We start from the raw sequence: 13,075 nt of genomic DNA on the forward strand, positions 1-13,075 counted from the left end.
ATAACCGTGGATGCTTGGTCGTTGTTGTTTACAAGCTGCCTATCGTTTGTACGCAGGGCGAAGTGTATTAGTGTGATATTATAAGTACGTACACACGCCATGTGACCAACTAGGTCGCTTTGTCAAAGGCGCAGCCAGAATTATTTCGGGGTGAGGTGAAACGCTCACCCCGAAATAATTCTTACCCCACCTTATGGCAACGCCTTAGCAGATTGTTTCTCATGGCTTTTAACACATATGCCGAGCTCAAGATGACTGCAGCTGCATAAGTCAACCATCCGGAGCTTCAGCATGATGAAGCAAAATATATGCTGCATTCTCGCGCCACCTGATCTTGATTTACACGTGACTGCGTCGATCGCCTGCGTTTTCTTTTTGTTGAACATTCTTTGTAACGGTGTCTTGATCGTGATCGGACCAATCCGGATCGAATTTCTTTATTGCGATAGACAATGGTCGCTGCTACACGGTCCAAAATAATCCGGGTTGTGTTTGGTGCAGACGCCAGCCAAATCACGATCTGGTAATCAGTAATCCCGACGCGCCGATCGCGACCGTATTGATCCCACCGCTATCAAAAGAGCCCTGTGACACCTGTATTTAGCACAGTCGTGGTTCGCTTGTTTTGTCAGCTGGCGCTATATGAAACGTTTCAATTTCGTGTTATTTTTATAAAATTCTATTTGAGAGTCAGCGCGCCGTTCTGTAGCCGCCCTGTGCCATCATACCAACTCGCCCAGCTGAGCGACAAGCGGGTTTGATTTTTGCTGGTTGATTGCACCATCGCAGCCTTTCTTTTGACTGCTAAATATGGCTAAATAGCACTTTTGTTAGAGAGACTTGAAGGCCTCTTTGCTTTTGTTATGTCTGGATACTCCTCTGGCTACATTTCGGGATATTTCTGATATTTCGTCGACGTTTCTTCACGAAGACCTGGCAACCCTGCTTTTGTCATCCGTGAATCGTCCGGCGCATCAGCAACAGCAAGTCAGCTGATGTCAACTTGTGAGTATAAGTACTGCAGAATGGGCAAGTTGGTGCATTATGACAACGTGTTGGTATAGCACAGCTCAGTTTGAGCAATAAAAGAAAAGAGGCTTCAGCGAAGAAGGAAACACAGGCAACAGGATGAGCGCTAAACTTCCAACTTTTTGTTTATTGCATGACCTGGCTATGCATTGTAAGACGTGTGCATGCACTCCATTGTTTGACCGTTGTGTCGTTTTGGGCCGCAGTCGTAATCAGTTGACACGTGAGATCATCGAGGCGAATTCTATTGCGAAATATGTGAAGCTGTGTGTGAGTACGCCATCTATAGCCTTATCTGAAAAAGAGATCGATTTTCTTGAGCGTGTGCAGTGAGGTGTAGGTAATGTGATATTTGTGTAAACTGCGTTTTCTGGTCACGTGTGCTGCGCCACATGTTTGGTTTTTGGTCAGGTAGCGGCGTCACGTGTGCTGTGAGGTGAGCCATATAATGTGCTGTAGGGTCATGCAATAAACAAAAAGTTGGAAGTTTAGCGCTCATCCTGTTGCCTGTGTTTCCTTCTTCGCTGAAGCCTCTTTTCTTTATTACTCAAACTGAGCTGCGCTATGCCAACACGTGGTGAGTATAAGTTATTGTTCTTTCCTACGAGCGTTTTCTTGTTGTTCACGTGCATCTTAATGAACTGGTCACCATCGTGTGCGAGTGTTCTGCTAGTTAGTAGGGCGAACAGTTGCGGCTCAGCCATCAGTCGCGTACGTGCTATCCGAGTGATCGATCTTTGTTATGTCGAGCGGAGGGTACGCAGTAGGGCGCTCTATTGAGGGATTTCATGTGCAATTTGCGTAATCGTAACTTGCAACTTGCGTAAACGCACAGTTAGATGACGACAGCCTATGTGCCTGCCTCTGTCTCGGGGATCGTTTACAAAAGGGGCACAGAATTAGTGAGCCTCTCGCGCAAGAAATTTCGGTGTCACAATTTCGACAGTGCAGTGAAGAATGCCGTGTGGATTCGATGTGAACAGTAAAGAACCTGAAAAACAAACGTAACAGACTCTTTTGGTGTTCACTGTGGTCAAACGGTACATTTCGTCCCTTGTGATTGGTGCGAGAAAGGTGTCGCAATGCACCACCACGCTTCGGCCTAGTGTTCTTCAAATTTTACTGATCATGAGTTCATGGGCTGGCTGGGTTCTCTTATTAAGGGCGCAGGGTAAGCTCTATATATCCTGTGCATTTTTTAACAAGTTGAAGAACCGTTTTCTAAGTAACTAGAAGAGGTATCACCTTAATGTGTGTATCATTGTCTTAAAAAAAAGTTGTGGTCTTTTAAGTGTAGAAGTTTAGCGGAAATCTGACTAAATGTACTATTTTTCTAAAAATGTTCTTCAGCTAGAAAAAGCGACTTTCTCAGAAAAGAACGAGTACACAAAATATACACAAATGGATACACGTCCTAAATAGCAAGGAAAAAAAATTTAATGTTTTTAGAATTCCGCCCTACACTGTGGTATCACAGTGAACATGAGTACACAAGAACGAGGAGAATGCTTTCTTATGCTGTTCTCCTTTCTTTAGTCACATTTTCCCCGGCAGTAAGCTGGCACTCATTCTTGTGTCACCATCTTCCCTGTGCTGCTGCCTTAATATTTTCAATTCTGATCATGCTCACCACCTTGTGCTATGTTTTCCCTCTAAGAGACTAGTAGTGTCAGCCACGTGCTACAATATACATGCTTGTCACTAAGGCTAATTTTATCTGCTCACATGTCAAACTTGGGCAGTGGATCGACAGTGTGAGCCAAATGGTGCATGCGCATAGCAGAGCACGTGTAGCACCCTTTTGCAAAACTACATCTTTTCTGTACATCTAAAACTCGGCCAACTACTGGAATCTGCCGTGACCTCAGCACGGTAATTATGTGCAGCACGGCCCATTGCAGCGTGTGGCAGTTCTGTGTGGTAGGTCAGTACGCTAGACAGGGTTTGCGTGACTTGCCAGCTGCATCAGATTTAATGTGCATCGAAGTTTAATAGTTCTGTGACAAGTAACGAGGTGGCTTACATCAATACGAGTAAATAAAAGTGGCACGTAACATTTGTATCAATTTGCTACGAAAGGTGGGCTTACTTACTCTTTTTTTCATTGCTTTATAAGTGCAGCACTTGCAACACTTCTTTTCAGTTTGTTGCAAAAATTCACTGGTGTCAAATATGAGGAATAAAATATCAAATTGCCAGTCACGATTTTCCCAAATGCTTATGTTTGCTTTGTCTGTCAGCTTCATGTGGCTTTAATAACAGAAACCACGACCCTCAGTTTCTCATTGACAAAGAACATTTGTGTATTACCAAAGCACTGCTAAAGTTTGTGCTTTAAAAAAAAGTAAAGGTCCACAAAGTGATGCATGTGACTTCCAAGTTTGGTGGGAGAAGTTCGTGTGGTGTGCTGCTGCTTGTACCCACGCCTTCATGGGCACAATAAATTCTATGGGATCATAACCTGTGCGGGTTGCAATGATTCAGCGTCAAATGGCAACACACGACCAAAGATAATTCGTCTGTAGTGACCTGAAGCCCTGGACTTGGTGATAACGAGATTGCGGGTCACTTTCAGAGCAGATGCAGTCGCTGCGCTGTATTTCAAAGTGGCAACACTGAAAACGCGACAGCCGTCTTCCTGCTGCTGAAATTACTCCTTCACTTATTTATTATGGTCTATCACTTGCAGTGAAGTTACCTTTACTGCAGGCGGCTCATTTTCTTGATAGCCATCGAATGAAAGCTTAGCACGATCTACAGCCATGGCTCGCGCCTCCTTGTCTGTCTGTTGCTCGGCGTCGACAACACAATTGTCAATTGTGACTTAGTCAGGGAAGCTCTCTTGAATGCCTCTTTGAATCAAAGCCACACTGACTGGTCCTATGGCTCATCATTCAGGTCGAAAAATTCTTCGCTGTCAGGGTTGTTTTCTCTCCTGAAACCGGCCTTTTCAAGCAGTTCTTATCAAAGAACCCCTGACATCAACACTTAAACTTCGACATGTTTGTGTTGTTTGATTGTCCTGTATACATGGGCACTTGTGACCAATTATTAGTGGTGTACATTGCCTTTAAGGTATTTTAATTTGGTTTTAGAGTAAGCGTGAGTGCTCATATTACTTGGCAGCGCCTCGCGACATTGCCACTCTTTGTGACGTTCCACGAGTGAAGCGAGTATAGTCGATGCCACAGGATATTTAAGGCGTACACAATACCATGACTGGCAGCCGGCATGGGCCTTTCTTACTCACTCCTCTCGCTTTGTTGTCGGGCTGCTCTCAAGGCAGTTATGGCTGCTTAGGCCAGGAATGCTTTTCTTTTTCGTGAGCGGGCACACACTTAACAGGCATAACTCATACCGAAGCAACCACATTGTTTCATTCCTTACTGTGTGCGAAGCGCCGATTTGAAAACTGCACTTTCAATGTCACCACAGCTTGGGCACACGTGACCTTAGGTGCTCCCCCACGGTCAGGCACTAGAGTCAGATAAAACTTTAGAAGTCAGTGGCATTTCCTCCTCCAAGACGGATGAACACAAGCCTGCAGCAGTGGGCGCGCACTCGGGACTGACGTCATGAGCGGGATGGCCAGTGGCTCTGCCTTCGGAGAACATCTGCGCGTGCATGAGCAGGACTGTTTCTTTAGTCGCGGAGGCGATCGGCTGCCGCGCTTCAGTCGTCTGGGTGGAGTTTCTCCTGTCTTCTCAAGTTGTATCCATCTATAGGTGCTTACTATTTTAGGCAGCCATTTCAAAGTGACGCTGAAATGGTCACAATTAACTGTGCCAGGATTAATTATATGATACGTTGTAGCATTTATGATTGAATATCAGGATTACCAGACACAAAGCTACAAATTGCTGTAAAAAAGTCTCAAACAAAACTTTTGCTGTCAGGGGTCCTTTAACACCTATTTTCAGTTTTTTCAAGATGCCTGCCAACACCTTGATAGAAATTCTTTTGAATTCCCGATTCCTCTGCATGTCAAAGAGTTTGGCTACAGGCACTCAACAAGGTGTATGCGGTAGATAGCTTTCACAGTGGGCGCGATAGCTTGATCATTTGGCAGGAGTACTGATGTCATATTTGGGGGAAAGTAAGCCAGCTTAATTGCTTCTAGATAGGCTAGATTCCTGTGACTTGAGTGCCCGTTCAAAAAGAAGAGCACTAGCTTCTGCCTCATCTTTTGCCTACCAAAGTACAGCAGCTAGGTGTTTAAAAGGTTTTTGTTTATCCCTGTCTTTGTGTTGGCAGTGCAGTCAACTGTCCCATTTATGCGCTGCTAGGTGGGAGGCTGCTTGTACTTCCCAGTAAACAGCAGTTCTTTTTTTACATATGCCGTCCATAAGGCAACGAAGTACCTGGTCGAACCCTTCTTGGAGCACTTCTGTGACAGCGGTTGCCTGAAGGAGTGTGCGAGGTTTCACCTAAAAATAGGTCTACTTTTATCGGCATTAAGCACACCTTCATCCTTGTGCCTCACAAGAAGCATCGGAAGCTAATTTGCTTTCCACTCTGGCACAGCATCCACACTGGTGTTGTCGCATTCACCTCAGGTTTGCAAGAATTTCACTCCATGCCTCGCCTCGCAAAGTTACAGCAATCTTTGGATGATTGTGACACCACTGTGTCTGGGGACCTTAGCTAGCTGTTCCACTTACTTCCTCAACAATTCTCCATTCATTGGAATGTTGTAAGCTTATGCATCTTGGAGCCACATCAGAAGTCCTGACTCAACCTTTAGGTATGCTGCGTCACGGAGCCTAAAGCGCATTGGACGAATTTTCTGCGAGACTTGCCTGTAGCAATTCCTTTGCTCTTCGCAGTTGAATTCTCGGCCTGCTTTGACAGTCCCATCGTTCCTGCGACATCCGCCTGCTTTCCTTGTCACACAGCTCTGTTAAAGATCTTGATCCTGTCGCTCAGTGAAACTTGCTCATTTTCTGGAGGCCACTGTCTGAGCAGTTGCGGGCTGCAGCTGACCAGCACAGGAAAACAATGCCAAAATGGCGTTAAGCTACAACACATCACGTGAAAACTGGCTTGGCTAGAGGCTCGGCTAAAAGTTGCCCAGTTGCCAGCAGTGATTTAACCTTGCCATGGTTTAACCCTTTCAGAATCGGTGACAAATATACAGCACTGTTGTGGGCTTGAAAAACACGTTAGTTTACCAACTCTCTTTTTTTAGCCCAGCAAGTGCTGTCATCTTGTGATACAAGACTTTTTTCTCTTGTGCTGTTGACCTTTCATTTGCATTCGTAGGCTTGGTTAGGCCAGTGTGTTGGCTATAGCTCGGATGTCCGTGCTAGTGCACAGTGGCCAGTTTCATTTTGTCTCTTGGGTGGTTTCTATTCGTCGTGCACACGAAAACTGATATCTCCAAATGCAGATCATTTTTTTAGCGAACCAAAAGCACTTTGATCGTATCTATCTATCTATGAACTCACTCGTAAGCCGACTCACTCAGACTGGCTCATACTCCGATCAAGCCACGAGTCTGACTGAGCACGGGCGAGTAACATTTTGCAAGTCTGAGCTGGAGCGAGTGCGGCTGCGAAAAATTTTGGTGAGTTTCAGTCCGAGTGAGCCCTAAGCGCAAGATATATTTCTTGAGTGAGTCTGGGTGAGCTCCACCTTTTTGCCAAGCTATGCTTGACACAAACCAAAATTTGCATGGGAGGACAGTGTATGACGAACACTATTAACAGGTCATGACATGAATAGCGTGATATGCTTGTTGCATGCGTCGTGAAACCCTTTCCCTCAGTCATGTGTGACGCATACTCGTATACCACAGCCCATAGAATATGCTTATGAGTCACAAGCTATTCACATTCCGCATCAACCCAGTAATGGCTGTGACACATTCTGGAAATCTTAATGTGACAGTGTTGAAGAACCTGTGTTGCAGGAAATCTGGTGGCGGCGTGGGCAGCTAAACGAGTGAGCGAAGAATTGATGTACACAAAGAATAAAAATCATGTTTCAAAACGGAATCGAGCCCTGGCATTCTGTGTGGCAGTCAAGTATTCTACCATGGATCCATGCCAGTGCTTAGAACTGCATCGAAAAAAACCCTTTAGAGGCGTCGTTTAGGGGCAGCATTAATTGTGGTTGCAGTGTTGGCTATCCGTTTGCATAACAATGGAATAAACATTACATGCGAAGTCCTATGACTCTAGAGGCTATAGTCAACTGTTGCGCGACCCCGGAGGTCTACGCGAACAACTGCTGCTTATGATCAGCACATCACCGCACCATAGCATGAAGTTCATTTCGATAAAATTGACATCTGTGCTTTAACGTGAGTACCGACATGACAACTACACTGGCACCCTATGGGTGCCAGCGTAGTCGGCGTGACTGGTAAGCCCCCAATATAATGATAACTACTGAAAGTGCACAAGGACGTCGTCCACCTGTCAACATTTGGCTCAAAGCATAAAAAAAGTGGCATAGGCTGCAACTCGCCTACTGCTTCGCATGACATCAACTCCCAGAGCGTGAGGGATCTGTCGGAATTCTGGTTCATCGGGTTGTGATTTCAGCAGCTCACAGCCAAACGCTGCATACAGACGATGCTGCCATGCTTGTGCATTTTCTTTAAGATTCATCAAAATTGCTTGCCTCCCGGTAGCAACAAGGTGAATAGTTACCAGAATTTCCTGACTCATTTGGTTTTTCTGACAGGCGCATGACCATAGCGCTTTATTGCGTACGCTCACATACCCCGTGATTACAGTGTGAATGTGCACAATGGTTCCTCTGCTGCAAACAAGTCAAGCACTAATTCGCTTGATTCAGGCTACTGCCAAATTGCAATCATATTCATTGGATGTTAGCCGTAGAGACCAGAATTAGCTAACCAGTTTAAAATTGAAATCTGACCGAGGAGCATCTTCTCAGAAGTGTGCAGGGCATGACGATTCTGACTAGTCCATGGGTGACAGTAATCTGGTGCACACATTTTTCGAAGCCCTTGGAACATGTTTGTGAATAGACATTGCATCTGTACCAATGAAAAATATTTTTCTCACTTTGTTGTCATTTTCAAAACTAAGGCTAGTTTATTTCAAAAGAAGTCGGACTGTGAAGATTGTAAATCTGCAATAAAAGAAAATGTGACTGTGGTTTCACATTTGGCAAAAAAATGACCATCAAACGGCAAAGCGAGCAGATATTGGCACGGTCAAGTTTATTGACAGCCCCTGTCGCTGCAGCAAAAGTATGTTTTACAACCTAAAGGCAAAAAAATATCTAATTTTGTTCGCTGTAGTTGATAGTTCATCCTAACGTGGTTTTTTAAGAGCAAATTAATTTGCATGAAGTAGGCTGACCAAACTGAGCTTGAAGTATACAGTCAGTTATATCTGAAAGTCTCTTGTATGCCTGTTTGTTGTAATGAGAGCTTATCCTGTATTTACAATTTTTATCATGCAGCACCACATTCGTGAGGCACCACAATCGTATAGAAACAAGCATGTGCCTACTAGTGCCATAAATTCCAGCCAGCTAATCACGCTCGCACTATGGAAGTGCGATTACACAATGTTTCAGCCTCGGTTATATTGCAATTAGTACCTATGGCTGGCCAAAGTGCAACACTGATCATGGAAGAGGGAACACGCACAATCACAACAGCAGATGCCACGATGGCCCTGCACGGCATTGTGCGCATTATTGTGGTGCTCACATAGCTGTTCACTTAAGTTGCTGCCTGTTTGCCCCACATATGTTTTCCTGCATGTAAGTGGAATTAAAATACCATTCATACTCTGCAGGCAGGAGAAAAGCGTGTTCAGTGGTGGGCATAAAGCAAGTTGAAATAGCAGAGAAACGTGCAGCCTCTGAAGAGAACATGCATTGACCAAAGCAGACTGGTCATGAATCTCTAACCACAGGCGAAGACACCTTGAGGTCGATACGAAAGCCAAGACAATCCGCTGCTTGATGCGTTTAGTATCACGTTTGGTTTGGTTTGACGGACTGTTTCACATGTGAGCATTTCTGTTGTTGAGAAAGGCCAGTTGACTCGCTTTTAGGAAGTCTTTTCAGCCTCCGTTGCAGCCACGCTGCCTTCGACTGCCGACATGGGTGCCACTGTTTTGTTAGTTAGCTTCCTTAAGTGAGGTGTTCGATCTCGTTTCTTAGTGGCCACATTTAGTGGGATAACTGCGATTAGGCTTTCCGTCTAACTGGATCTAACTACGGTTTAAGGGAACTGAGGTTTGTCGTAACTAAGGTTAACGTGCCTGTGTACCCATGGTTTCAAAATGGTGCAATATAACAAAAAATGACGACGTTTCGTCTCCCCACACGGGAGCCTTGTTCACAATGATAGAAAACGGCGTAGTGTGCTCTTCTTATGCATGTGTCATCACGTGTTGCAGACATCGCGCATACACGGGGGGGGGGGAGTGCCCCGATATTCCTGTTGAGTGTATGCGCAGTAGTCTGAATGGCCAAAGGTTCCATGTGCAATCGCAGAAACAACTTTCTTTCCGTGGCAATGATGCAAGCGTTATCCCAGTTGATATCGTGTCCAGTAGACGCAACTTGCTCGGCGAAGGCATTAGAAGCTGCTTTCTTGTTCTTGACGTCATTAAAATGTTCCCGGAGCCTTCTTTTGTAGTTACCTGTTTCGCCAATATATACATGTTCACAGTCTTTGCAAGGAATTTTATACACTACACCGGGAAAGTCGTTGCTGTCCAACTTATCCCTGACATTATTTGCGAGACGACCTCTGAGCTTGCGTGCCGGAACGTGAGCCACTTGGACATCGTAGCCGCGCAAAACCCGAGCGGGAGTTTCACTGAAGCCTGGGACGTAAGGCACCGATGCGCGTTTTCTTGTAGAGATTGTGCAAGATTGAGCTGGGCGTTGCAGTTGTCGCTGCACCGACTTCATGAACGAACGCAGGTATCCGCAAGCAGCCAGCTCCCGTCGAACGGTCTCCACATCTTCTAGTGCGTCTTCTTGCTTAGAGCAAATCCGCCTAGCGCGCTTCACAAGTGTTGACACCACTGAACGTTTATGGCAGGTGGGGTGCACAGAATGAAAGCTTAGGAAACGACTGGTATGTGTATCTTTTCTGTAAACGCTGAAAGTCAGGCGGCTACCGTCTCGTTTCACGAGGACATCAAGGAACGGAAGGCATCCATCTGATTCTTCTTCCACGGTAAATTGTATCGCGGCCTCAATAGAATTTAGTCGTTCTAAGAATCGTGGCAGGCCATCCCGGTGCAAAATACAAAAACAATCATCCACATATCGAAGAAAAGTTTTGGGCGGGGCAGCCCAAATTGTTTTGTAATGATTGTTTTTGTATTTTGCACCGGGATGCCCTGCCACGATTCTTAGAACGACTAAATTCTAATCGGGCCGCGATACAATTTACCGTGGAAGAAGAATCAGATGGATGCCTTCCGCTCCTTGACGTCCTCGTGAAACGAGACGGTAGCCGCCTGACTTTCAGCGTTTACAGAAAAGATACACATACCGGTTGTTTCCTGAGCTTTCATTCTGTGCACCCCACCTGCCATAAACGTTCAGTGGTGTCAACACTTGTGAAGCGCGCTAGGCGGATTTGCTCTAAGCAAGAAGACGCACTAGAAGATGTGGAGACCGTTCGACGGGAGCTGGCTGCTTGCCGATACCCTGCCTTCATTCATGAACTCGGTGCAGCGACAACTGCAACGCCCAGCTCAATCTCGCACAATCTCTACAAGAAAACGCGCATCGGTGCCTTACGTCCCAGGCTTCAGTGAAACTCTCGCTCGGGTTTTGCGCGGCTACGACATCCAAGTGGCTCACGTTCCGGCACGCAAGCTCAGAGGTCGTCTCGCAAATAATGTCAGGGATAAGTTGGACAGCAACGACTTTCCCGGTGTAGTGTATAAAATTCCTTGCAAAGACTGTGAACATGTATATATTGGCGAAACAGGTAACTACAAAAGAAGGCTCCGGGAACATTTTAATGACGTCAAGAACAAGAAAGCAGCTTCTAATGCCTTCGCCGAGCAAGTTGCGTCTACTGGACACGATATCAACTGGGATAACGCTTGCATCATTGCCACGGAAAGAAAGTTGTTTCCGCGATTGCACATGGAATCTTTGGCCATTCAGACTACTGCGCATACACTCAACAGGAATATCGGGACACTCCCCCTCGTGTATGCGTGATGTCTGCAACATGTGATGACACGTGCATAAGAAGAGCGCACTACGCCGTTTTCTGTCATTGTGAACAAGGCTCCCGTGTGGGGAGCCAAAGTGTCGTCTTTTTAATTTTTGTGTATTTTACCTTGGTCGGCAGTTTTTTGTTATATTGCACCATGTTTGTCCCCGACCAGACGGGATTCCGTCGGACTCTTGACTATGGTATCAAAATGCTGCGTTTGTGGCAACCAGCTGGTGTGAAGTTTGTTGGCATGAGCCGCTGCCCTTTCACTATGGTTTGCAAGAAGTCTGAGTGGAATCTGAGAAGTAGCACATGGTTTAGGCAACATGGTCTGTTTCGCAGACAGTAAGCAACAAAATTCGGCAGATCCCACGCGTTGTGGGAATCGGTTTCATGCGAAGGAGTCAGTGAGTACTCCTATGCTGTATTTTATGGCTTTGAGCCAAGCGTTACGAGGTGGATCGACGTGTTCTTGTAAGTGTAGTAGCTGTGTGCACATTGTGGGCTTACCAGGCACGTCGACAACACTGGTGTTTATAGGGTAACTTATGGTGCGAAGTAGCCCTCGCGTTAGAGTACATACATCAGTATTATCGAAAGTAAGTGCACTTTACGCTGCACTCATGCGAATATCATACGCAACTTTTGTTAATGTATTTCTCTGGGGTCGAACAATGCTTCAATATAGCTTGCTGAATCATAGGAATACAAATGGAATGTTTATTAGACTGCTATAAAAGTGGAGCCAACATTGGAACCACAGACGTTAATCTGATGTGACACCTCTGTCGTAGGAGTACATATGTAGTGTTTATTGCTTTCTTGTAAAATTATACATCCAGCACCACAATTGACGTTGCATCGACATTACGCCTGCATAGGCTGTTTTTTTAACCAGTTTTTACACATGGCGTGGCTCTATGGTAGAATACCTGATTGCCACACAGAATTCTTAGGTTCGATTCCTGCTGGGATCCTAATTTTATTGCTTCCATTCGTCGGGTCAGCACTGCCGATGTCAGTTTTTCTTAACGTTCTCGCATTTAAATTACTAATGCCCATTCCCGCGGTTCCTGGATATATATAAACTGTCAGTTACCTGTGGCGCATACCCGTACACCGCTGCCTGTGCTAAACGGGTATGTGCCACACGTGTCTGGAGGAAAGGGTTTGACGATGTACACGACAGGATTTTCACATTATTCGTGTCATGAACCGACAGTCATATTCGTCAAATCTTCTTACCCTCCTATCCAATTATGGTCTACGCCAAGTTAAGGAGGCAATCATGAGAGCACCCAGACGTAGGTGGCTAGCTGGAGAGCTAGCTAGCTAGCTAGGCAGACAGACGGACAGACAGACATGTACATAAAAACGCTCAAAGTGCCGTAGGTTTGCTAAGAAATGCTTCACATTTAAAAAGCTGCCTAAAAGTGATATGGCAAAAAACTCCGCAATGAAAAAGCACCTCTAGATTCAATTGGGCATGTTGGTACATACTGATCATGTGCAGCACAATGAAACGAAGACAAGAGAAGACACACAAATGACAAAGAGTGGCGCTGCATTGCTACATAATGGAAAGATACTGCAGCAAAAAAATAAAAAATAAAAGACAAGCGAAACAAGAGGACAAGCACGAGTGCTGAACTTCTGAATTTCATACGGAATTATTGTTCATACGCCGTCTAATCGAGGTGTCATCACCTGCCCATGTGTAAATAAACAAGCTCTTTATCTGCGTATGTGACAGAGGCCATGATTAGGAATGCTTCATATTCTATGATTTCTCATGTCATACAAGTTTTGCTCTTCTTAAAGGAGTATTGACATGATTTGCAGGCATCACAAAAGGGATATTTT

This window comes from Rhipicephalus sanguineus, chromosome 6 (genome assembly GCF_013339695.2).
Source record: "Rhipicephalus sanguineus isolate Rsan-2018 chromosome 6, BIME_Rsan_1.4, whole genome shotgun sequence".
Classification (NCBI taxonomy): domain Eukaryota; kingdom Metazoa; phylum Arthropoda; class Arachnida; order Ixodida; family Ixodidae; genus Rhipicephalus; species Rhipicephalus sanguineus.